The sequence below is a fragment of the Macaca nemestrina genome, chromosome 5 (assembly GCF_043159975.1).
Source record: "Macaca nemestrina isolate mMacNem1 chromosome 5, mMacNem.hap1, whole genome shotgun sequence".
Classification (NCBI taxonomy): Eukaryota; Metazoa; Chordata; class Mammalia; order Primates; family Cercopithecidae; genus Macaca; species Macaca nemestrina.
In genome coordinates, this window is record NC_092129.1 from 69,157,394 (window position 1) to 69,180,413 (window position 23,020).

The 23,020-nt window shown below is 45.7% G+C and overlaps 1 long non-coding RNA gene across 2 annotated transcripts in view; it reads left to right on the forward strand.

Moving 5' to 3' along the window:
* The window catches only part of LOC105489027 (uncharacterized), a 58,876-nt gene that overhangs the window by 7,451 nt on the left and 28,405 nt on the right, over positions 1 to 23,020 (forward strand). Inside the window, exons 4-7 of one of the 2 annotated variants that reach the window (XR_011623458.1) lie at positions 2,333 to 2,602; positions 5,358 to 6,002; positions 6,694 to 6,825; positions 9,902 to 12,878. This is a non-coding gene — a long non-coding RNA (uncharacterized lncRNA). Of the gene's footprint in view, positions 1 to 2,332; positions 2,603 to 5,357; positions 6,003 to 6,693; positions 6,826 to 9,901; positions 12,879 to 23,020 lie in introns of those variants that run through there. The other variant, XR_011623457.1, reaches the window with a different exon arrangement.

Sequence of the window (23,020 nt, forward strand, 5' to 3'; positions counted from 1 at the left end):
CTCACCTCGAAGGGGAGGATTGGAGCCTCCAGAGGCCAAGGAAGTCAGTCAAGATAGTCAAGTGGGCTGTCTCAGATCTGGTCTTGCTGGAGCTATGTAAATGCCTCTCAGGGAGACGGAGGACCTGTCTATTATAATGACCAAGCCCACATCCAGGGGGTGGGGAGGGGAGGGAGGCAACAGACTTTCATCTATCAGCCGTTTCAACCATTGATCTACTAAACTGAAAACACCCTGAACCCGCCACCTTGCTCCTGGCAGCTAGAGCCCTGTAGAGCATGACTGTGTAGAGGTGTTGGACTCAAGTTTCCTCTAGCAGACCTGACCTCCGGGACCAGCCTTGGGCATCAGTAGACTAGGAGCTATACATGGACGAGAACAGCTTCATCAACCCACAAGGAGAGAGAAGTGCAGAATATGTGGTGGTAACCCTGGACACTGCCGTTAAGCTGAGCTCATTGCTTTAATTCGGGCCTTAGAATTAAATTCCTCAGTAAAGGTAAGACTGTAAACATTTACCTGACTCTCAGTATGCCTGTTTAACCCTCCAAGTGCATGGAACATTATATAAAGAAAAGAGCCTGTTAAACTCCAGGAAAAAGGGGAAAAAAGACGCAGAGAATGCAACTCAGCTTAGTGTTTGCAGAGGTACTGAGAAGCACTTCTGCAGAGGCTAAAACTTGGTAGAAAAAAGCAAGTCATATAAAAAAGATTTCAGGAATGCTTCAAGTTGCTGACAAGAGCCTAAGTCAGTTTTAGAAGAGACTATAAAGCATTCTGGTTTTACACCCCATTTAACACTGAGGCTGCTGAAAATCAGTATATAGTGAATACTTCATTTGTAAAGCAAGCCCAGGGTAACATCAAGCAGAAGCTGCGGGCATGAATACCACCTAGTCTATAAAAGTGGCCACCAAGGTGTATGTTAACTGTGACCAAGGGACAAAACTGGAAAAGAGCAAAAGAAAAAAAAAAGACTAAGAGTCAATGTGAAAAAGAGAATCTGAAGAAAACAGGAGAGACAGACAGCAGTGCACGGGGCCAGGGCCTGCGCCGTTGCCCAGCCCCACCAGCTGGCCTAAGAGCAGGAAAACTCAGGAAAAAAAAAAAAGAAGACTTAAGAAAAAAAGCCAATCTATTAGCAACAGCTCTTATAAAAAAACATTAGCAATGTGAGAAGAGATGGTCATGCATATAAACGTGAAAAAAGTCAAGTTAGGCAAAGATTCAAGAGCCAGACAAGGCTAGACAGAGATTAACGTGCGAAATGCAAAAAGAAAGGACACTAGAAGGTTAAATATTCAAAAGGCAATAAAACAAATGGCCAAGGCCACAAGACAAAGAGGCCGTCAGCCAAGGGCTGCTGCACCTTGGAGGAACCAAATACTGATCTGATCAGACTGACAGGAGCTAAAAAATGTAAAGACTAGGGCAGACTAGGCACCTTCCCATTAGGCTCCCAGGAGCCCATGGTCACATTAGAAGTCAAAAGCAGCAAGATTTCTGCTGTATCTGGATTCCAATTTCTCACTAAAGGCTAAGCCACTAAATAGAGTTACAAAGGGGGACAGTGTGGGGAGAAGAGCCCCTCCCCTAAGAAACTTAAACAGGAAAAAGAGCCATACCTTGTGAAAACCTGCTTACAGATTTTACAGACCTGCCCCGTGCTGGAGGCTATCGGTACAGGCTAGTGCTTGTTTGCACCTTTTCAAGGTAAGTTAAAGTTTTCCTCACCAGGACAGAAAAAGTACAAGAAGTGACTAAAGTACTGTTAAAAGACATTATCCCCAGGTTTAGACTACCTCTAACTTTAAAGTCAGACAATAGGCCAGCATTTGTAGCTGAAATAGTGCAAGATTTAATAAGACTGTTAAAAATAAAATAAAAGTTACACACAGCCTATCGGCCACAAAGTTCAAGAAAAGGTAAAATGCATGAACTGGACACCCGAGCAGCTACTAAAAAAAAATATTGCCAGAAAATCATTTAAGATAAAATCAGGTTTTTGCCTACGGTCCTCCTCCGAGTCAGATGCACTCCCACCAAACAAACTAGGTATTTGCCCTATAAGATTTTGTTCAGTCGGCCACCCCCAAATCATAAGTCAAATTAAAGGTGACCTCCAGAAACTAAGGGAATTAACCTTAAAAAAACAAATGCAGGATTTAAAAATAGCCATATGAAGGGTTCATGATTGAGTAAATGGAAATGCCTATAAGTCTGACACCACTTTAAATCTAGTGACTCTGTTTAAAGTAAAATCTAATTTTTCTAGCACCCATATAGGATGGGCCCTCTACTGTAACCTTGTCCACTCCCACTGCTATTAAAGTTGCAGGTGTTGTGTCTTGGATCCCCTCAGTCAGCTAATACCGGCAGCTCAGGACAAGTGGACCAGCCAGCAGGAAACAGATCATCCAACCCGGCTGATCCCTAGACGAGACCAAGCTGCTGCTGAGGATGATAGCCCTGCTCTGGTCACTCTGGAGGCTGACCAGTCTACACACGGCTGAAGCTTGAGGAGACAACAAGCCCTGCTCTAGTCACACACCGGCAGCTGACTAGTGTATGCATGGCCAAAGCTTGAGGACTCATCAAGCAAGTAAATGGAGTTAAAAATCTTAAGATTAATAGTTTTCCTGTAATACTGTTTTCCTATTGTTCTGTCACTGTATTCAACCTTTTTCCCAAGTAAGGACTTGTTTTGTCCTTGCTGGATATGAATATGCTGTACATTGTTTTGTTGTTGTTAACCTCCATGACCACGCTAGAAGAAACACCGGTATAAGGTGTCCCCACTGTACACATGCTACTTAGGAAACCCAGACCCGTCCAGCCCAGCGACAATTCCGAGTCTTTCAGTCATTCTTGAAACTATAACCAGAAGTTACCAGAACCTCCTCCTTTAGCAAAAAAAGAAAAAACCTATTTGCTCAGTTGGCTGTAAACATTGCTAGCAGACTAAATGTTTCTTCGTGTTATATTTATAAAAAGGCTAACATAAGACACCAATGGCCTTGAGAAGCAAAAGAGTTCATGCCTCCAGATAACTTCACTTTAACACTTTCCCCAAACAGATGCCCCAAGTTCAAGCGTCTGGCTCTTAAAAACTTGTTATTAAAAAATACTGTGTTACTCGCTAAGAAAAAGCTTTTAAGACCCAGTAAAAAAACTAACCTGCTTAGGACATGACAAAGTTGGTACATGTGCCTGTACAGGTTTAACACAGGTTTGATCCTTGGTCTTCATTTAGAAAACAATTTACAGCTATAAGAAAATTTAAAACCCTCATTGTAAGTGTATTACTAGTACTAGAAACTCGCTTGCTGCTCCCCTGTATATTACATTTACTCCTTCATATGAAAGAAGGGTTTGTAGCTACCATGGTTCGTCAGAAAACTTCAACGCAAGTGTATTACATAAAACACTATCACTGTGTCTCGCAGAAAGACTCAAAAAATAAAAATAAAACTCCCACTAATTAGTGAAAATTCTCAAAGAGGGGGATAAGGAAGGAGACCACTCCTACTCCCCACACCTTGCCTAGTTCACAAGACAGGAGGAGAGAGAAAGCAAAAAGTTAGAAAGAAACCAAAGTAAGATAAATAGCCAGACAACCTCAGCACCACCACCCTGCCCTAGGAGTAAAAAAAATAATAATAATAACATCAACCCCTGACCTAAACTACTTGTGTTATCTGTAAATTCCAGACACAGCATGAAAAAAGCATTGTAAAACTTTTTGTTCTGTTAGCTGAGGCATGTAGCCCCCAGTCATGTTTCCCATGCTTGCTCGGTTTATCACGAACCTTTCATGTGGACCCCTTAAAGTTGTAAGCCTTTAAAAAGGCCAAGAATTTCTTTTTCGGAGAGCTTGGCTCTTAAGATGGCAAATCTGCCGATGCTCCTAGCCAAATAAAAAACCTTTTCCTTCTTTAATCCGATGTCTGAGGAGTTTTGTCTGCGGCTCGTCCTGCTACACAACCACAGCTGGCTAATTTTTGTATTTTTAGTAGAGACAGGGTTTCACCATGTTGGCCTGACTGGTCTTGAACTCCTGGCCTCAGGTGATTCTCCCGCCTTGGTCTCCCAAAGTGCTGGGATTATAGGTGTGAGCCACTACACCTGACCAGATAATTCTAAAATTTGAAGTTACAAGGTCTAACCCAGCAGTTACTAGCTACACGAGGCTATTGAGAAATTGAAATACAATTAGTTTGAATTGAGATGTACTGTAGTATATGGTGCACACCAAATTTCAAAGGTTTAGTATAAAAATGTCAAATGTCAGCCGGGTGTGGTGGCTCACGCCTGTAATCCCAGCACTTTGGGAGGCCAAGACAGGCAGATCACGAGGTCAGGAGATTGAGACCATCCTGGCTAACATGGTGAAACCCTGTCTCTACTTAAACTACAAAAAATTAGCCAGGCGTGGTGGCTGGTGCCTGTAGTCCCAGCTACTCGGGAGGCTGAGGCAGGAGAATGGCATGAACCTGGGAGGCAAAGCTCGCAGTAAGCCAAGATTGCACCACTGCACTCCAGCCTGGGCGACACAGCGACACTCTCTCCAAAAAAAAAAAAAAAAAAGAAGTCAAATGTCTCATTATTCATTTGTCTATTGATGACATGTTGAAATAATAGTTTTGGTTAAAAAAATTGAGTTAAAACATATTGAGTTAAAAATATTGTAAAAATGTATTTCACCTGTTTCTTTTTATTTTTTCAATGTGTTCACTAGAATATTTAAAATTCCCTGTGTGGCTCACACTTGTGGCTTCCATTATATTTCTATCAGAGTACTGATCTAGAGGTTCCATATATTTTCTGTCTCTGTTGTACGTTTCAGCTGGTTCTCTGGTTCTCATTTCTGCTATCTTATCTTCCCATGTGGTTGGTTATCTTTGTCTATGTTCTGGGTACGATGTTTTAAAAATTGCTGTTGATAGAATATAAAGTGTAGGATGGGCTGGCCATAGTGACGCACTCCTATAATCCCAGCACTTTGTGAGGCTGAGGTGGGGCAGATGGCTTGAGGCCAGATGTTTGAGACCAGTCTGGGCAACATGGTAAAACGCCATCTCTAGTAAAAATACAAAAATTAGCTGAGTGTGGGGTCATGCACCTGTAGTTTCAGCTACTCAGGAGACTGAGGTGGGAGGATCACCTGGGCCTGGGAGGTGGAGGCTGCTGTATGCTGTGATCGCACCACTGAACTCTAGCCTGGGTGACAGAATGAGACCCCATCTCAAAAAAAAAAAAAAAAAAAGGTAGCATGATATTTCCTTCCTCCAGAAATGAATTTCATTTGCTTATATCAGGTACTTGATAGCTATAAAATTGCTTGAATTTTGCTGCAGGAATTGAGATATTTTGGGACATTCAGAAGCCTTGAACCCGGACTGCCTTCTGTTTGAAGACTGGTTGACCATCAGTCCACCTTTACTCTGAGGGTCCAGTCCCACTCTTGGCAGGCTCTGGACTCCAATATCTGTTTGCACAGCCCCATGAAGCCATCCAAAGCGCACGTGAGCCACTAGAATCAAAAGGCCGCTGACTCTTTACCATATCACTACTGCCACAGTTAGGAAGCCACCAAGACAAGGAAGGAATCCATCCATAATCAGAAACCTACCACCCTCAGAAACCACAGCCACTGTTGCCCGCTGCAGATCCCACTGTGCCTGCGAGGATTTTCAGCTTCAAATGGACGCCACGTGCCCTGCTCTCAGCACCTCAGAGCCAGCGACCAGAGCCCAGGACCTCAGCTAACACTGCCCAGAAAACTGAGTATCTCCCCCGCTGGGCTTGGCAGCAGGAGCAGCAGATGCCTGGCCCCTGCTGCAATTCCCCCACATTTGAGTGACTGAATCTGCACCACATCCTGACTCTGGTTGTAAAGGAGTCTGGGAAATGTAGTTTTTAGCTTTCCTGTTTCTGTAGTATAGGAAGGCACAGCAGAAAGCAGATGGAATGGACTTATCCTTCTCCCATCTGCCCCCCAGGTACATACAATTATAATACCATTTGGTTTAAGTTTCAAAATATGCAAAATGATACTGTATCTTGCTTACTGATATATCATATACGTGTAAATTCATGTACATCCATACACCTGTATCCGTGTATCTACATATGTGCATATCCATATATAAGTATACAATTGCCACAAAGGCAGTAAGATCAGTTGTGGTTTCAAGCACCGGCTCTGCAGTCAGAAACCCTGTGTTTGTGTGACATGGGGCATGCACGTTTCCTCAGTCTCGCTCGCTAAGCTTATACTTCCCTGTGTGTAAAATAGGCATCATGATAGTACCTACCTCAAATATTGCTGTGGGCCTCAAATAAGCCAGTGCCTGTAATAGACTTAGCATAGTGCTTGGCTCGTGGTAATACTCAGAGAATTGTAGCTCTTTCCATCATAGGGGGTAGCAGAAGGCCTCGGTGGTCAACCCAACTCACTGTATCAGCCTGACAAGTCACTTAACTCCTCCGGGCCTTGATTTCTTGTCTTTCAGATGAGGGAGTTGCCCTAAATGATCTATGAGGTGAGTTCCTAAGCCAATGTCTCCAGGTCCTTAGGGGAGAGTGAGGTTATTTCCTTAGCATTTTACGGTGAGCATTGGAGAGTCTGGCTTTCTGAATTTTTACTGTTATTATTTCTTACAAACCCTTGTCGTTCTAACTTATCTCTAGATACTACCTGAGAGAAACAGAAGATAAAACTACCACCAGGACCCACCAGCAACATGACACACGGCCAGTGACTTCGGCTGCTAAAATCAAAATGTACACCAGAGGGTGCTGCAGTTAAAGAGCGAGACAGAGGTGAGCGGGCTGCCAGGGTCCAGTCTCCTAGGGGCTAGAAAAAGCTATGAGCACAGGCCTTGGGGAGGCGGTAGGACTACCTGAGGCGGAATTCCACGAAAACCAAGTGAAAAAATACGGCTTCAGTTACCTGGATGTGTGTTCCTCGGGAGAGTGGTTGTGTGTGGTTTTCGCACACTGATTTGGATTGTTGTTATAAAGCTGAAAGGGCCACATTCATAAAACAGAAATAAATAACAAAAATAAAAGCTTTTATCTTTTGCTGTGAATTTTTTTTTTTTTTTTTTTTTTTTCTGAGACAGAGTCTCCATCTGTTGCCCAGGCTGGAGTACAGTGGCGCGATCTCAGCTCACTGCCAGCTCCGCTTCCCGGGTTCACGCCATTCTCCTGCCTCAGCCTCTCGAGTAGCTGGAACGAGAGGCACCCGCCACCGCACTGGCAAACTTTTTTGTATTTTTAGTAGAGACGGGGTTTCACCATGTTAGCCAGGATGGTCTCGATCTCCCGACCTGGTGATCCGCCCGCCTCGGCCTCCCAAAGTGCTGGGATTACAGGCGCGAGCCACTAAGCTCGGCCATGAATTCTTAAATAATGGAAAGTGCTTGCAGAATTCTCCTACTTAGTAAATGAGAAAATGTCCGTGTTGACAGCCCGTCAAGATGATACGTTTTCACAGTACTTAGGGGACACAACCTCCAGAAATAAAATAACCTTGTGGCAGTTTACTCACAGTGACTTCAGTCCTCAAGGAAAATATGGGCTTAACAAACTGTACACTAAGACTATAATAAATATTGGAGATGGATAATAATTAAAATATAATTTCAATTAGTTGAAATTATATTATTCCATCAAACCATTTTTAACTCCAATAGAGATATACTTTTTGAAAAAAATGGAGACCGGGAGCAGTGGCTCACGCCTGTCTGTAATCCCAACACTTTGGGAGGCTGAGGTGGGCGGATCACCAGGTCAGGAGATTGAAACCATCCTAGTTAACACGGTGAAACCCCGTCTCTACTAAAAATACAAAAGATTAGCTGGGCGTAGTGGCGGGCACCTGTAGTCCCAGCTACTCGGGAGGCTGAGGCAGGAGGATGGCCTAAACCCAGGAGGCAGAGCTTGCAGTGAGCCGAGATCGCGCCACTGCACTCCAGCCTGGGTGACAGAGCGAGACTCCGTCTCAAAAAAGAAAGAAAGAAAGAAGGAAAGAAAGAAAGAAAGAAAGAAGGAAGGAAGGAAGGAAGGAAGGAAGGAAGGAAGGAAGGAAGGAAAGGGAAATACAGGCAACTTCATAGAAAAAGGCCCTCATAAATGTTAAATTTAAATAATTTTTTTTTTTTTTTTTTTTTTTTTTTTTTTTTTTTTTAAGACAGGGTCTATGTCACCCAGGCAATCTCAGCTCTCTGCAATCTCTGCCTCCTGGGCTCAAGCAATCCTCTTGCCTCAGCCTCCCACCCCCCCCAACCCCCACCCCCTTGCCGCGGTAGATTAAATTACAGGCATGTACCACCACACCCCCCTAATTTTTGTATTTTTAGTAAAGATAGCATTTCACCATGTTAGCCAGGCTGGTCTTGAACTTCTGGCCTCAAGCGATTTGTTCACCTCGGCCTCCCTAGAAAACATTTAAATTATCTCTTGATAGCTGTTTGTGTGAGAGGTGTTTATACTGTCATGTGCTCTTTTTTCTCAGTTAACATAATTTCAAGAAAACAAATGAAGATTTTTATGCAAATAAACTTTCATAATACAATAAACTGCCCTATGGTGGCTCAGAAATGATGAAAGTGTAGGCAAATGAAGCCTCCTAGATAACAAAGGGTTCCCACTAACTCCTGCCCTCCATCGTAACCTCAGCACTGCGTGTTCAGAAAATCGGAAGGCTGGAAACTCTTACCAGTTCTAACTCAGTGGATGGATGAGGGATCCACGAAAATTCCAAAATCTGAACAGACACCTGCACAGTTCATTAGCTACCCTACAAAAGGAAGTGCTTAAATACGATTGTAAAAATGTTTTGGTTACTGGCCGGGCGCCATGGCTCATGCCTGTAATCCCAGCACTTTGGGAGGGCAAGGCGGGTGGATCACGAAGTCAGGAGATTGAGACCATTCTGGCTCACATGGTGAAACCCCGTCTCTACTAAAAAAAAAATACAAAAATTAGCCGGGCGTGGTGGTGGGCGCCTGTAGTCCCAGCTACTCGGGAGGCTGAGGCAGCAGAATGGCATTAACCCAGGAGGGGGAGCTTACAGTGAGCCGAGATCGCGCCACAGCACTCCAGCCTGAGCGATGGAGTGAGACTCCATCTCAAAAAGAAAAAAAAAAAAGTTTTGGTTACTAAGAGCTATCAGAAGAAGTGTGGTTGCTTTTCACAAGAAGTTGACAATAAAATTCTTAATGATTAGTAAATGATGGAGTGATTTTAAACATTTAAAAGCAATCCCTCATTGTTCCACATTATTGTGAAGATCCACGATATGCTAGTTTGTTAAGCGGGAGCAAGTGTTTCTTTCCAGCCCACAACTCTGCCTGGCACCTGGCTGATCCTCTTCCAAGGGTCACTTGGGTCCTGGGCCAGGCTGGTGTGGGTGCAAGGGGGAGGTCATTTATATGGAGCACATATGAATGCAAAAGTCATTATTGAATTGATGTCTTCTTGATACTCATTATCAAACCTAAGTGTGACTCCCCAGCTGTTTACTTGAAGCTCAAGTGTAGGCCTGCAGGATGTGCGGGTGAGATTTAGGAGATATGTAAGTCTCCACATCTCACACTGAGCCACATGCCCGTTAGTACTCAGATGGGTGACAAAAGTGCAAGAAACCACAGGGTCAGCTGGTGCATTGCCCCGGAGACTCATTTTGGTCAAAAATTTGTACAGGATAAGCGTATTAATATTTGTTTATATTAAAACAAATCTAGCTATACTATGGAGTAAAATGCAGAACTGGACATAATTTTCCTTTTCAGTGAAAACAAGGAACATCAAAAAATTACTGTTTTGTAGAGTGCTGCTGTGGGCTGGGTTTTGGTCCTTAGGAGCAAAACACTCACTCCTGCTCTTCTGCCAGGAGGGGCAGTTCAAGAGAATCATCCGGAGACCCAATTCTCATTTACCAATTTCATTTCGCATCCAAGGAATCTAAAGCACAAGGAGAAAACTCCGGATATGTGGATGAGATTTGGGCTTCATACACCTTCCTTCTTCCATTAAACCTTGGCTATGTCTTCCTACTTTCAACCCCAGCCTTGACCAAGCAGACAGTTCAGAGGAAGCCTGGTCTAGTGGTCCAGGGAGGAACCTAGGAGGGTCCATGATTCTAGTTCCTGTTGTGCCACTAACCAACCATGTGACTCAAGCAAGGGACTGCATGTCCCAGTCCCTCAGTGACAGAGAGATGTGAAAGTGGAGTGTGAAGGGCTGTGTGAAGAGGTGGAGCCTGAAGCCTGGAGTCCAGCGATTGAAGACACTTTGGTAAGGAACCGAAGTGGGCTGCCCAGGAGCAAGTCCAATCTCAAGCTAGCACACTTGCCCTCTGCCTTATCTGCATGGCCTATGGTTGGTGACTCCAGCACTGGGCACAGTGATGAACACATCATAGGTGATTAATGTGCATCTGCTGAATGAATGAGGCATCTTGGGAAATCCTGCAGAGGTGGTTGGCATTTGCAGTACAACTCACATCAGAGGAGTTTGCTGGGAGAAGGGGATAGATAACTTTGTAAAACAGATGTGCATGATTAGACTTATGTCCCTCCTTGCTAGCACAGAAAAATCCCTGATGTTTATCAGTAGTTCTAAAGGCAGGATGGAGCTCAGGCTTGTGGAGTGTGTTTTATTCTTTCACCTTCCCAAGTATTTGTGATCCTTCCTTTCAGCACACCTGGGAAAGCCAAGAGAGAATGGGGCTTGGTGAGCAGGGAGCCCCAGGTCTTGCAGGGATCGCAGAACCTGCCTTCCTTTCTTCCTCCATCCTCCTGGGAAAGAGAGCTCCCCTTCTTCACCCCATGACACCGGGAAGAGTTAAGCCCTAAGAGAAACCTGTGCCGTATCACCATTCCTTTGTTTAGTGTTTCTCATTTTACCTTTCTTTCCTTTTTCATTGCATCTGGTGATCAGAAATGCTGCTGGGAGGAGAGAGACTCCTGAGGGAGATTGGCACCGTAGTGCGGGGAGCACTGGACACCAGGGCTAAAAGTGCCCACATGTACGCTGTCTCACAGAGACACTAGACACTGCCACTAGAAAGTGGAAGGCAGGGATTTAGACTCATGTTTCCTCTGGCTCCAAAGCCCGTGTTTATCTCACTGAGGTGGGTATAAACTGTTTATCTTCTTAGAATTAGGAAGAGAGTGGTAGAATTTTCAGGAACCTTCATTGTCAGCTAGATTAGTAATACAAGAGTTTCCTGAATTTCCAGTGCAAAAGGCCCACAGCCAATTGGCCTGAGGAAGGAGACTCTGGGGGAGCCTTTTGTTCCCCAGCAGCAGGAGGAATCCAAATGAAATCCTTGGCCACACCGTGGGCGAACTGGCTCTCAGTCACATGGGAGAGGTTCCATTTCAGGCACGCTCTCTGGGTTTTCTTTTAGTGGATTTTGGGAGAGGAAAAGGGCTGGATTCCTACTACTCTTGTCACCGGAATGAAGGAGAAGCAGGAAAGAGGAGGGGCTCAGATTCCAGGGTCCTGAGTGCTCGGGGGGCTGCTTGAGTGCCTCTATGGGCTTTGTGGGTTAGACTCCTGGGAAGACCTGGCTGGGCACCTAATTTCTATTTTTAGAATCCTTTCTGGTAGAAAGTAAGTTCCAGGTTCTAAACATGAAGTACAAGGCCAGGTGTGGTGGCTCTCGCCTTTAATCCCAGCATTTTAGGAGGCCGAGGTGGGCGGACTGCTTGAGCTCAGGAGTTCGAGACCAGCCTGGGCAACAGGGTGAGACCCCATCTCTACCAAAACTACAAAAAATTAGCCAGGCATGGTGGTGTGCATCTGTGGTCCACCTACTTGGGAGGCCGAGGTGGGAGGATCGCTTGAGCCTGGGAGGCGGATGTTGCAGTGAGCCAATATCGTGCCACTGAACTCCTGCTTGGGCAACAGAGTGAGACTCAGTCTCAAAAAGTTAAAAATAGGCCAGGCATGGTGGCTCACACCTGTAATCCCAGCACTTTGAGAGGTCGAGGCAGGTGGATCACGAGGTCAGGAGATCGAGACTACCCTGGCTAACACGGTGAAACCCCGTCTCTACTAAAAATACAAAAACAAAATTAGCTTGGTGTGGTGGTGGGCGCCTGTAGTCCCAGCTACTGGGGAGGCTGAGGCAGAAGAATGGCGTGAACCGGGGAGGCAGAGCTTGAAGTGAGCTGAGATTGTGCCACAGCACTCCAGCCCAGCCAACAGAGCGAGACTCTGTCTCAAAAACGAAAAAAAAAAAGGGTTAAAAATAAACAAACAAATAAAACAAAAATGAGTTACAAAAGGACTTCTGAACACAACCTGTTTATAAGTTGAGGTTGTGATGATAAAAATAGTTTTACATTCAAGACACATTTTAAAATCTTGATGTTTGAAATACTTGTGAACAGGAACTTGCATTGGTAAGAACTTGTAACAAATGGATATGTATGATGATGAAAAGCTAGTGGTCTGACTAGGTTGGGAGAAGAATGAATCAATGCATCTTCCTCACTCAGAAATAAATTAGACTAAAACCTGTCACCACCTGAAATGACTCCGTTCCTGCCAAATGCTTTGTGACCTGTCTCTTTTCATTAGGTAGGCTTTGTTGGTCCTGGTATGGTGCCTTTTGTGTATTTCATCTTCCATGGAGCAAATGGGGTGATAATAAATTAATTCTTGCTGTATACAGGTGGGGCAATGGAGGGACACCAGTGTCAGAGTAGTGGGCGGATTCTGCTCTCCCATGCCCACTATTGCTGGGTGACCCTGGACGAGCCAGTTGACCTTTCCAGGTCAACTTTGCTCATCTGAATATGAAATTAGGGAACAGAACAAGCCTTCATCAGTCTCCAAAAGTCTGTGATCCTGTATGTAAAGCAAAGTTTTATCATAGAGCCTCCTGGAAGAGGACTAATCAAATTATGATTCAATGAGTGATTTTTTTCATAGCTATATAGTTATTATCAAAGTAGGTTATTGCTTATTTTTAATGTCTGTGTTTGGAAAAGATTAATACAGTTATAAATTGTGTTTCTCAAAAGTCCCTTGAGTGACAGGGGACATTAAGTTAACAATTGTAGATCCTTTGTTTTGTTTGTATTTCCTTTGTGGTACGCAGCTGACAAGTTATCTGATTTCCAACACAGCATCACAGACATTTCCATGCCTTTGACTTTAGAAAATGCAAGCATGAGTGTTGCATCTTGGAATTATAAATATTTGTGGGTATATAAATTCATACCCACACATATTATTTTAATTCAAAAGTTAGGACTTCTGAGAAAAATGGTGGCTGGAGATATCTTCAAAGAAGGGACGCAATAGTACTTTACTTTGCTGCAGTACTGCTTCGGATAACTACGTTTGTCTCTCCCTTGGCTGCAGGGTGTCAAATTTGAGCTGCCCTTCATTTTTACCAAATTTTCTGGCTTTAGAAAGAAACCACCCATAGTGCTGAGAGTGTTGAAAAAGCTGATTTTTATGTCTTTTTCCTCTGTAAATGTGGCTGCTTCTTTCCAAGCTGGGGAAGAGAGGAGGGCATGGGTTCAGTCTTTTTACAAGATGCTCCTCTGTTCTTATGTGGTTGGTAAGAATGTGTAAGTGGTCATCTGGGATGAGCTGCAAGTCCTTCACAGAGTGTGAACTGTATTAGCCAGTTCCCAGTGAGGCCCTGCATGATAGAGCCACAGCTAAGGGAAAAGACATACAAAAACGCTGAGTTTTAAACCTACTGCATCAGAACATGTACTTTGAAAGCTATGTAGACAGAGTGAATATAGTTTTAGGGAGGCAGGATTCTGGGCACCCACTGCTGTTGTAGGAAGGACAGGCCCCTACAAGTAGGCGTGCTGGTGCCCATGGCCAGGGAATCTGTATCGGTTCCGCCTTTGGGCTGAGCTGAGCAGAGCAGGGGCCATATGGAAGGTCAGACGCCCTCCACAGCCCTGTCCTTCCCTTGCACAACTCTCCCTCTACCCTCTCAAAGGCACTTTGTTTGTGCAGCTCTTTCTATGGGAGGCACTTGTTGACTCTCATGTTGCAGGTTGCTCAGGAAATATTATTTACTACCTTTCTTAGGTGAGGAAAGAGACACTGGAAGGTGAATGCACAGGCCCAGGGTCACACTAGTTAGTAACAGAGGTTGCTTTTGAACGAGGTCACTTGTCATCAAATGAAATGCTCTCTCTGGGGTCCCAATGACTTCTAAAAGATATTCTCAGAATATTTCCTGCAACTGATTTGCTGTGTTTCCATTATTTCACTTGTAGCCCAGTGTTAATAAGATATTTTATAACCAGGCCAGGTATGGTGGCTCACACTTGTAATCCCAGCACTTTGGGAGGCTGAGGCAGGCAGATCACTTGAGGTCAGGAGTTCGAGACCAGCCTGGCCAACATGGCGAAACCCCATCTCTATTAAAAATAAAAACATTGAGTCCAGGCACAGTGGCACACGCCTGTAATCCCAGCACTTTGGGAGGCCGAGGCAGGCGGATCATGAGGTCAGGATATCAAGACCATCTTTGCTAACACAGTGAAACCACGTCTCTACTTAAAAAATACAAAAATTAGCCAGGGGTGGTGGCAGGCGCCTGTAGTCCCAGCTACTTGGGAGGCTGAGGCAGGAGAATGGTGTGAACCTGGGAGGCGGAGCTTGCAGTGAACCGAGATCGTGCCACTGCACTCCAGACTGGGTGACAGAGCAAGACTCTGTCTCAAAAAAAAAAAAAAAAAAATTGGCCAGGTGCAGTGGCTTGTGCCTGTAATCCCAGCACTTTGGGAGGCTGAGGTGGGTGGATCACGAGGTCAGGAGTTCAAAACTATCCTGGCTAACATGGTGAAACACCGTCTCTACTAAAAGTACAAAAATTAGCTGGGCATGGTGGCGGGCACCTGTAGTCCCAGCTACTCAGGAGGCTGAGGCAGGAGAATGGCATGAACCCGGGAAGCAGAGCTTGCAGTGAGCTGAGATCACACCACTGAACTCCAGCCTGGGCGACAGAGTGAGACTCTGTCTCTAAAAAAAAATAAAAATAAAAAAAAATAATAATGAAATGAGCTGGATGTGGTGGCATGTGCCTGTAATCAATCCCAGCTACTGAGGAGGCCGAGGCAGGAGAACCACTTGAACCTGGGAGGCAGAGGTTGCAGTGAGCGGACATAGCACCACTTGCTCTCAAGCCTGAGTGACAGAGCGAGACTCCATCTCAGAAACAAACAAACAAACAAACAAAAACTCAAAAAACCAACCAAACAAACAAAGATCTTTTGTGACCAGCAATATAGAACCATACAGGGACTCTATGAAAAGCTCACATCTTTTGGCCAGGGGACAGCAAGTGGCCACAGCAGCAAAGAGGGGGAAGTGTCAGGATGGGATGACTGTCACCAGTTCCTGTTTCTCAGAGGTTGGGCAGGAGCTGGACTGTTTGCAAGGGTCTGGTAGACTGGAGGAGTTACAGCCATCAGTGATAGAGGGACGGGAAGGGGGAGGTGGAGGGGTTACCACTCACGGGACACCTGCATGATGTGAAGCACAGCGCTCCCTTAAGCTCCGTAGTGGGAGGGTGGAGCCCGCAGGGCAGATGTTCTCTCTCAGCCTCCAACAGGGAGGCAGCAGATGATGGCCTGAGCATGACCACTGGATGCTGCTCCTGCTATGCTGACTTGGAAGGGAGAGGTGGGGAGAGTCCGGGATGCTGCTCAGCAGGAAGGTGACTGCCCAGTGGGGCAAGGGTGGCATCCTTTAGGATGTTCCTGTGATCACCCTGGCTGGGCCCAGCCTCACTGGGCTTCTGCAGTTGGCCAGCCTGAATCTCCAGCCCTCCCGTCATCCTAATAAGCTCCCTTTCAATAGGCGGTTTTCGGCTACATATGTGTTCTACTGTTTGCAACTGAAAACCCAACTGATGCAGCCAGAAAGAGACAGAATCAGGATTTAAACGGGGCCTCTCCTGTGCTATAAGCCTGTTGTTTGCTCTTCTGCACCCCCAGCAGTGACCAGAATCTGAGTGACTGTCAAATCCTGTCCAGTTCAAGTTTTCATGGGAAATCGATTTACAAGCAGATCTGTGATTAAATATGTATAGATGTTTAAACTGATTGCTGAGCAAGTTGTCATGAATGAAATTGGCTAATCTCTATGTTACTGGCATTTCCAGGGGAGGAGAGCAGAAGTCACACATACTAGGTTGTAAATGTGAGAGGCAATTTGTGGCGTCTTTGTTGTTTGTGCTGCTATAACAAAATACCACAGACAGTGATTTATAATCAATAGACATTTATTTCTAACAGTTCCAGTGCCTGGGAAGTCCAAGTTCAAGGCTATGGCATTCAGTATGTGGTGAGGGTCTTTATGTGGCAGAAGGGGAGAAGGCTGTGTCCCCATGGGGTGGAAGGCGGAAGGGCAAAGAAGGGCCTGAGCTAGTTCCCTTCAGCCCTTTTGCAAGGCACTAATCCACTCAGGAGGGTGGAGCCCTCATGACTTAATCACTCCTCAAAAGGTCACACCTCTTAACACCGACACAATGGGGGTTCAGTTTCAATGCATGAATTTTGGGGGACATTCAGACCATAGCGGGTAGGCTATGGAAGGGATGTTTTGGTTAAAACATAGATTAGAAGCCAGACAGATTTGATTTCAATTCTATCATTTAATGTACTTCTGTGGGCTTGGATACGTTGTTTATCTTGTTTGAGCCTCATCTGTAGAATACAGATAATAATTTATATTTCACAGGGATCCTGCATAGCACATGCAAAGTGCCTAGCACATGGTGGATGCTCAGTAAATGGAAATTATTTCTTTTATTTAAGCACATGGCTGAATTCAGCTCTCAAGCAATGCTAATAGGTGGGTCCTTTCTTGACTGGCTGTCCCTTGTTACATAAGTTTAGGAGTCTTCCTTGTCAGCATACTCTCACCACCCTCTAAAAGGGGAATGACATCAGGGAGAGGGAGCAGTGAGATGAGGAGGAAGCCAAGCAGATGTTGAGGAAGTTTTATTTGACCCTAAAATGCCACCTGGGTTGTCTGTTTTCAGGTCCATTATTGATCTGTTAGTCAACAGTTAATTGGACCTGTTTATTTTGCCTGCCAGATTACCCAAGAAAATCTAGATTAAAAAGAGCCTACTATAAATTAAACACACTCAGCATTTATCATAAATGGTGGCACAATTCCTCTGAGTTGGGCCAGTCACATTGCCCCAGGCCCTGATGTCCAGGTGCACAATCCACCCAAGCAAGGCTTACAGCTCCAAGCATCCACGCTGAGCTCCCCACCCAGGGATGCGGCTCTTCCCGGGTAGTGGAAGGAAAGCAGGCTGTGAGCGGCACTGGTCCAGGAGCAGCCCACCACTCCAACGAGCAGGGATGGCTTTGGAGGAAGCAGCCGAATCCTCCACTATAAAGTAAGTCAATCAACACTTCATTCATGAACACTTGATAATAAACCACATTGTATTCTATTACTCGGGGTAGTGGTTATGAAAGGTCTTTCTCAGTTTGCTTAGTGAAATACAGGTTTTAAGGGAATCTTCATTTCCTTTCTCTCTTTCTTACATAAAATCTGTATCTCTTAAAAACTTTTCTTTGGGCCGGGCGTGGTGTCTCACGCTTGTAATCCCAGCACTTTGGGAGGCCGAGGCAGGCGGATCACAAGGTCAGGAGATCGAGACCATCCTGGCTAACACGGTGAAACCCCGTCTCTACTAAAAATACACAACATTAGCCGAGCATGCTGGTGGGCGCCTGTAGTCCCAGCTATTCGGGAGGCTGAGGCAGGAGAATGGTGTGAACCCGGGAGGCGGAGCTTGCAGCGAGCTGAGATCGCTCCACTGCAATCCAGGCTGGGCGACAGAGTGAGACTCCGTCTCAAAAAAAAAAAAAACCAAAAAAACAAAAAAAACTTTTCTTTGGAATTAGCCAGTATAATTCTCACAATGATCTTGAGATGTGTGTTGTTTTTTGTCTGCTTTACAGAGGTGGAAATCTGGAATTTGGAAAGGATTTTTGCAGGTGTGTGGTGTCTGGAAATGGTGAAGCAGGGGCTTAAACCCCAACATTTTGACACCAACCTTGTATTGATTTCTTCATTCCCTATGTGAGGACCACCTACAGTGGCCTGCAGCTGGCCTGGGCACCGGGGACCCCAGTCTTGGCTGTGGCCCCTGGTTAAGAAGCATTTCCTTTTTGCCATCCTGTCTGAGACGGCACCACTTTTTTCTGGCCCTAATTAATGAGCCATTCATAGCCTGAAGCCAGAGGATGAATAGCTATATTCAGGTTTCCCATTTATGGTAATTTTCTTTGGAAGCCGACCAGTTTTCGGCTTCATTTCAATCTGCCCATGCGCTTCATAGTGACACTGTTGAAAATGATGTGGAACTGAAAACGTATCTCGCCAGGCCCCACAGAGAGGCACTGCAGGAGTCCACAACTCCCTGACTCTCTTCAGGCTGGGAAACGGAGGAGGAGAAGCTCCGGAGTCAATGTCTGCCCCATGGAGAGTGTCCTTGCTGTTGTTTTAATTTCTACAGTTTTTAATATATATTAGAGATAGAGTCTTGCTCTAATGCCCAGGCTGGAGTGCAGTGGTGTGGTGCAATCTTAGATCACTGCAACCTGCAACTCCTGGGCTCAAGCAATCCTCCTGCCTCAGCCTCCTGAGAACTGAGACTACAGGCATATAACACCATACTTGGCTATTTTTTTTTTTAATGGAGTCTCACTTTGTCGCCCAGCCTGGGGTGCAATGGTGCTATCTCGGCTCACTGCAAGCTCCGCCTCCCAGATTCACGCTATTCTCCTGCCTCAGCCTTCCGAGTAGCTGGGACTACAGGCGCCCGCCACCACGCCCAGCTAATTTTATTTTTGCATTTTTAGTAGAGATGGGGTTTCACAGTGTTAGCCAGGATGGTCTCAATCTCCTGACCTCATGATCCGCCCACCTTGGCCTCCCAAAGTGCTAGGATTACAAGCATGAGTCACTGCACCCGGCCCATATAACTTTTATTACAGCATATTGTTATTATTGTTTTATTTTATTATGAGTTGTGGTTGCGAATCTCATACTGTGCATAGGTGTATGTGTACAGTTTAGGAAAAAACACAGTATATATAGGACCCAGTATTATCTGCAGTCTCAGGCATCCACTGGGGGTCTTGGAGCATATCCCCCACAGATAAGGGGGACTACTGTATACACTTCATAATTAGCCTGGCCACCTGGCTAATTTTTAATTTTTGTTTCTAGAAATGGGGTCTCCCTATGTTGCCCTGGTTGGTCTTGAACTCCTGGCCTTGTGATATTCTGCCTCAGCCTCCCAAAGCTCTGGGATTACAGGGGTGAGCTGCTGCACCCAGCCTGCTTTGGTTTTTGTGGTTATTGTTAAATAAGACAAAGCAGAGTTTAGTTTTTAACCTGGCAAAAGAGACAGCTACTTTATCTGACGCTTGACAACATCTCAGGGGGGTAAACATTCGGTGGAGTTATTTATTGAGACTATGAAGTCTGGCTAAATGCAGGTCTTTACATGTGGTACTTGATTAGAAAGGTGCTACTCTTTTAAAACTCCAGAATGGGCTGGGCATGGTGGCTCCTGCCTGTAATCCCAGCACTTTGGGAGGCCGAGGCAGGCAGATCATGAGGTCAGGAGTTTGAGACCAGCCTGACCAACATGGTGAAACCCTGTCTCTACTAAAAACACAAAAATTTGCTGGATGTGGTGGTGCACACCTGTAATCCCAGCTACTCGGGAAGATGAGGCAGAAAATTCGCTTGAACTGGGGAGGCGGAGGTTGCAGTGAGCCGAGATAGCACCACTGCACTCCACCCTGGGCGACAGAGAAAGACTCCGTCTCAAAAAAACGAAAACTCCAGAATAAGCCTTGAGAGGAAAGGCTTAAAGAACCCTTCCAGGTCTGGGGCTACTGTCCACATCCTTCCCTTCGCCACCAGGCAGTATAGTTAATCCCAAGGAGTCCAGCTGTGAACTTCTTGGGACTGAGACACCAGAGGGACCTACATCTGAGCAGCACAACCCCTTCTGTGTCTGAGTTCACTGCTGCTTTCTAATTTAGTCCAGGGATTTCCTTTCCTCTCCTCCTTTCCTCTCCTCCCCTCAAAAACTGGAACTTCCAGCCGGGCACAGTGGCTCACGCCTGTAATCCCAGCACTTTGGGAGGCGGAAGCAAACGAATCACGAGGTCAGGAGATCAAGACCATCCTGGCTAACACAGTGAAACCCCATCTCTACTAAAAATACAAAAAATCAGCGGGGTGCGGTGGCGCGCGTCTGTAGTCCCAGCTACTCGGGAGGCTGAGGCAGGAGAATGGCGTGAACCTGGGAGGTGAAGCTTGCAGTGAGCCGAGATCGCGTCACTGCACTCCAGTCTGGGCGAGAGAGCGAGACTCTGTCTCAAAACAAAAACAAAAACAAAAACAAACCAAAAAAACCTGGAACTTCCTGGGAGCATCACATGCATAAACAATAATCATCATAACCATCCTAACAGCAGCACGAGCCAGCCTCAGTCCACCCCCGACAGTGTGCAGGCAACCGTGCTAAGCACGTCACATGGACGCCTCTCATGGGAGCCGTGTAGCTGTGCTGTGACATGGCTGTAGGTTTATTCCCATTTATATATTGGGGATCGTTAAACTTACAAAGGGTAAATAACTGGGACAAAGTAGTTAGTGCCACAGCCAGAATTCAAGCCATGGCCACCTGAGCCCAAAGACCATTTGCTGTTAACTCCTGTGCTATAGAAGCTCTCTCTCCTTTTACAACTTACTGTTCCTTCATAGTAGCAACAAATGTTTTTTTTAAGTAACATCCAAATGTTTCTTCACAAGGGAGAAGACTGACTTTCTCAGTACAGGGCTCCTCTCTTCTTTTGGCCTGGCAGGAAGTGTAGGCTTTAATCCACATTTCAGTGGTGAGGAGCTTCTCCCATTCTCGGGATGCCTTCCAGGAGAAAGCGGTTTCCTCAGCAACGCACAGCCCACATGCCAGCCCCTCTGCCAGCGAATTCATTGCTTTGAGAGTCTTGGATTCTTAAAGTTGTTTCTGTTGGGATGTTCTCAACTGCTTAGACACATGTTATGACAAATTAGTGATGAAGAAGACACTGTCTTGGGCTAGAAGGCGTGACTATTCAAAGAAATTAAAGAACGCTGTCAACATAAATGGTGGTGGCCACAGACCAGAGGGCTCTGAGTAGCTGGTCCATTTATTTCCCTAGCTTTGGGCAGATACTGAATTATTCCAGGTAGATGAGGTTCTACAGATTTTAAAAGTTTCCTAAAGACAATGATCCCTCTGTTCCCTGAAAGCAGTGTGTAACCGTAGGGAAATTATTTTTTTTTTTTTTTTTTTTTTTTTTTTTGAGACGGAGTCTCGCTCTGTCGCCCAGACTGGAGTGCAGTGGCCGGATCTCAGCTCACTGCAAGCTCCGCCTCCCGGGTTTACGCTATTCTCCTGCCTCAGCCTCCCGAGTAGCTGGGACTACAGGCGCCAGCCACCTCGCCTGGCTAGTTTTTTGTATTTTTTAGTAGAGACGGGGTTTCACCGTGTTAGCCAGGATGGTCTCGATCTCCTGACCTCGTGATCCGCCCGTCTCGGCCTCCCAAAGTGCTGGGATTACAGGCTTGAGCCACCGCGCCCGGCCGGGAAATTATTTTTAATAGCTAATCTAAGTACTGCACCTGACAATCTTGACATTACCTCTTACTATATGCTCCTTAGGTAGAAATGGACAAAAAGTCCCCCACTTGATACAGGGGACCACATTTGTCCTGCCAGATTGTCTTGGAAGAAGGATTATGGTGGAGGAAAGGACTCCCGGCCTTCAGGGAAGGGTAGAGGGTGAGGGGAGAAGTGAGCCACAACCTCTAGCTTGATGTAAGTGGAGGGCCAAGTCTATTGGGTCCTTCAGGAACCATGAGCATAAGAACTTCCGGAACTTCTGCAGATGTGTGCTTGCTGACTAGTGCCTGTCTCCTGTCAAAAACACACAAAGAAAAGGTTCCACACACTTGCTTCCTGGGCAGCAAAAGAGAGAAAGAGGAGAAAGCAGGGTGGTGGGTGAACTGGCTCTAGGGAGATGGGGAGAGAATGGCCCTAGGGGACACTGAGGGGCTGCTTTGTTAGGAGAAGATGAAGGCCGATTTTTGGTGGCCAAAACAGGGAAAGAGATAAAAGCCTGGAGACTCATAAGGAGTCTCCGAAAGGACCCTGACACTGAGCAGGAGAAAGGCCCTAGCACACTCCTATGCGTGCTAGATGTTAAACAGGCCCTAGCACACTCCTATGTGTGTTAGATGTTAGAGAGGCCTTGCACACTCCGATGTGTGTTAGATGTTAGAGAGGCCTTGCACACTCCTATGTGTGTTAGATGTTAGAGAGGCCTCACACACTCCTATGTGTGTTAGATGTTAGAGAGGCCTCGCACACTCCCATGTGTGTTAGAGGTTAGGTCTTGCACACTCCGATGTGTGTTAGATGTTAGAGAGGCCTTGCACACTCCGATGTGTGTTAGATGTTAGAGAGGCCTCACACACTCCTATGTGTGTTAGATGTTAGAGAGGCCTCGCACACTCCCATGTGTGTTAGAGGTTAGGTCTTGCACACTCCGATGTGTGTTAGATGTTAGAGAGGCCTTGCACACTCCGATGTGTGTTAGATGTTAGAGAGGCCTTGCACACTCCTATGTGTGTTAGATGTTAGAAAGGCCCTAGCACACTACTATGTGTCCTACCTCGGGCTTCCACATGCTTGTGAACTATGCAAGTTCACAGGGTCTTGACATACCCCTGGTAAAATCACATCTCCTCCTGGGTTCTGTTTTTTTCATTCTTTGTTGTATTTTTGTCTGTTCTAGTGAAAGACTTTTATTTTTTATGGAAAGACATAAAAGGGAGGAAAAACAGAAAACATTTCTTGGAATGGGCAGAGGACTTCAGAGGTGGAAATTTGGGAACAGACATGATCAATTCAAATGGCAGGTGACAA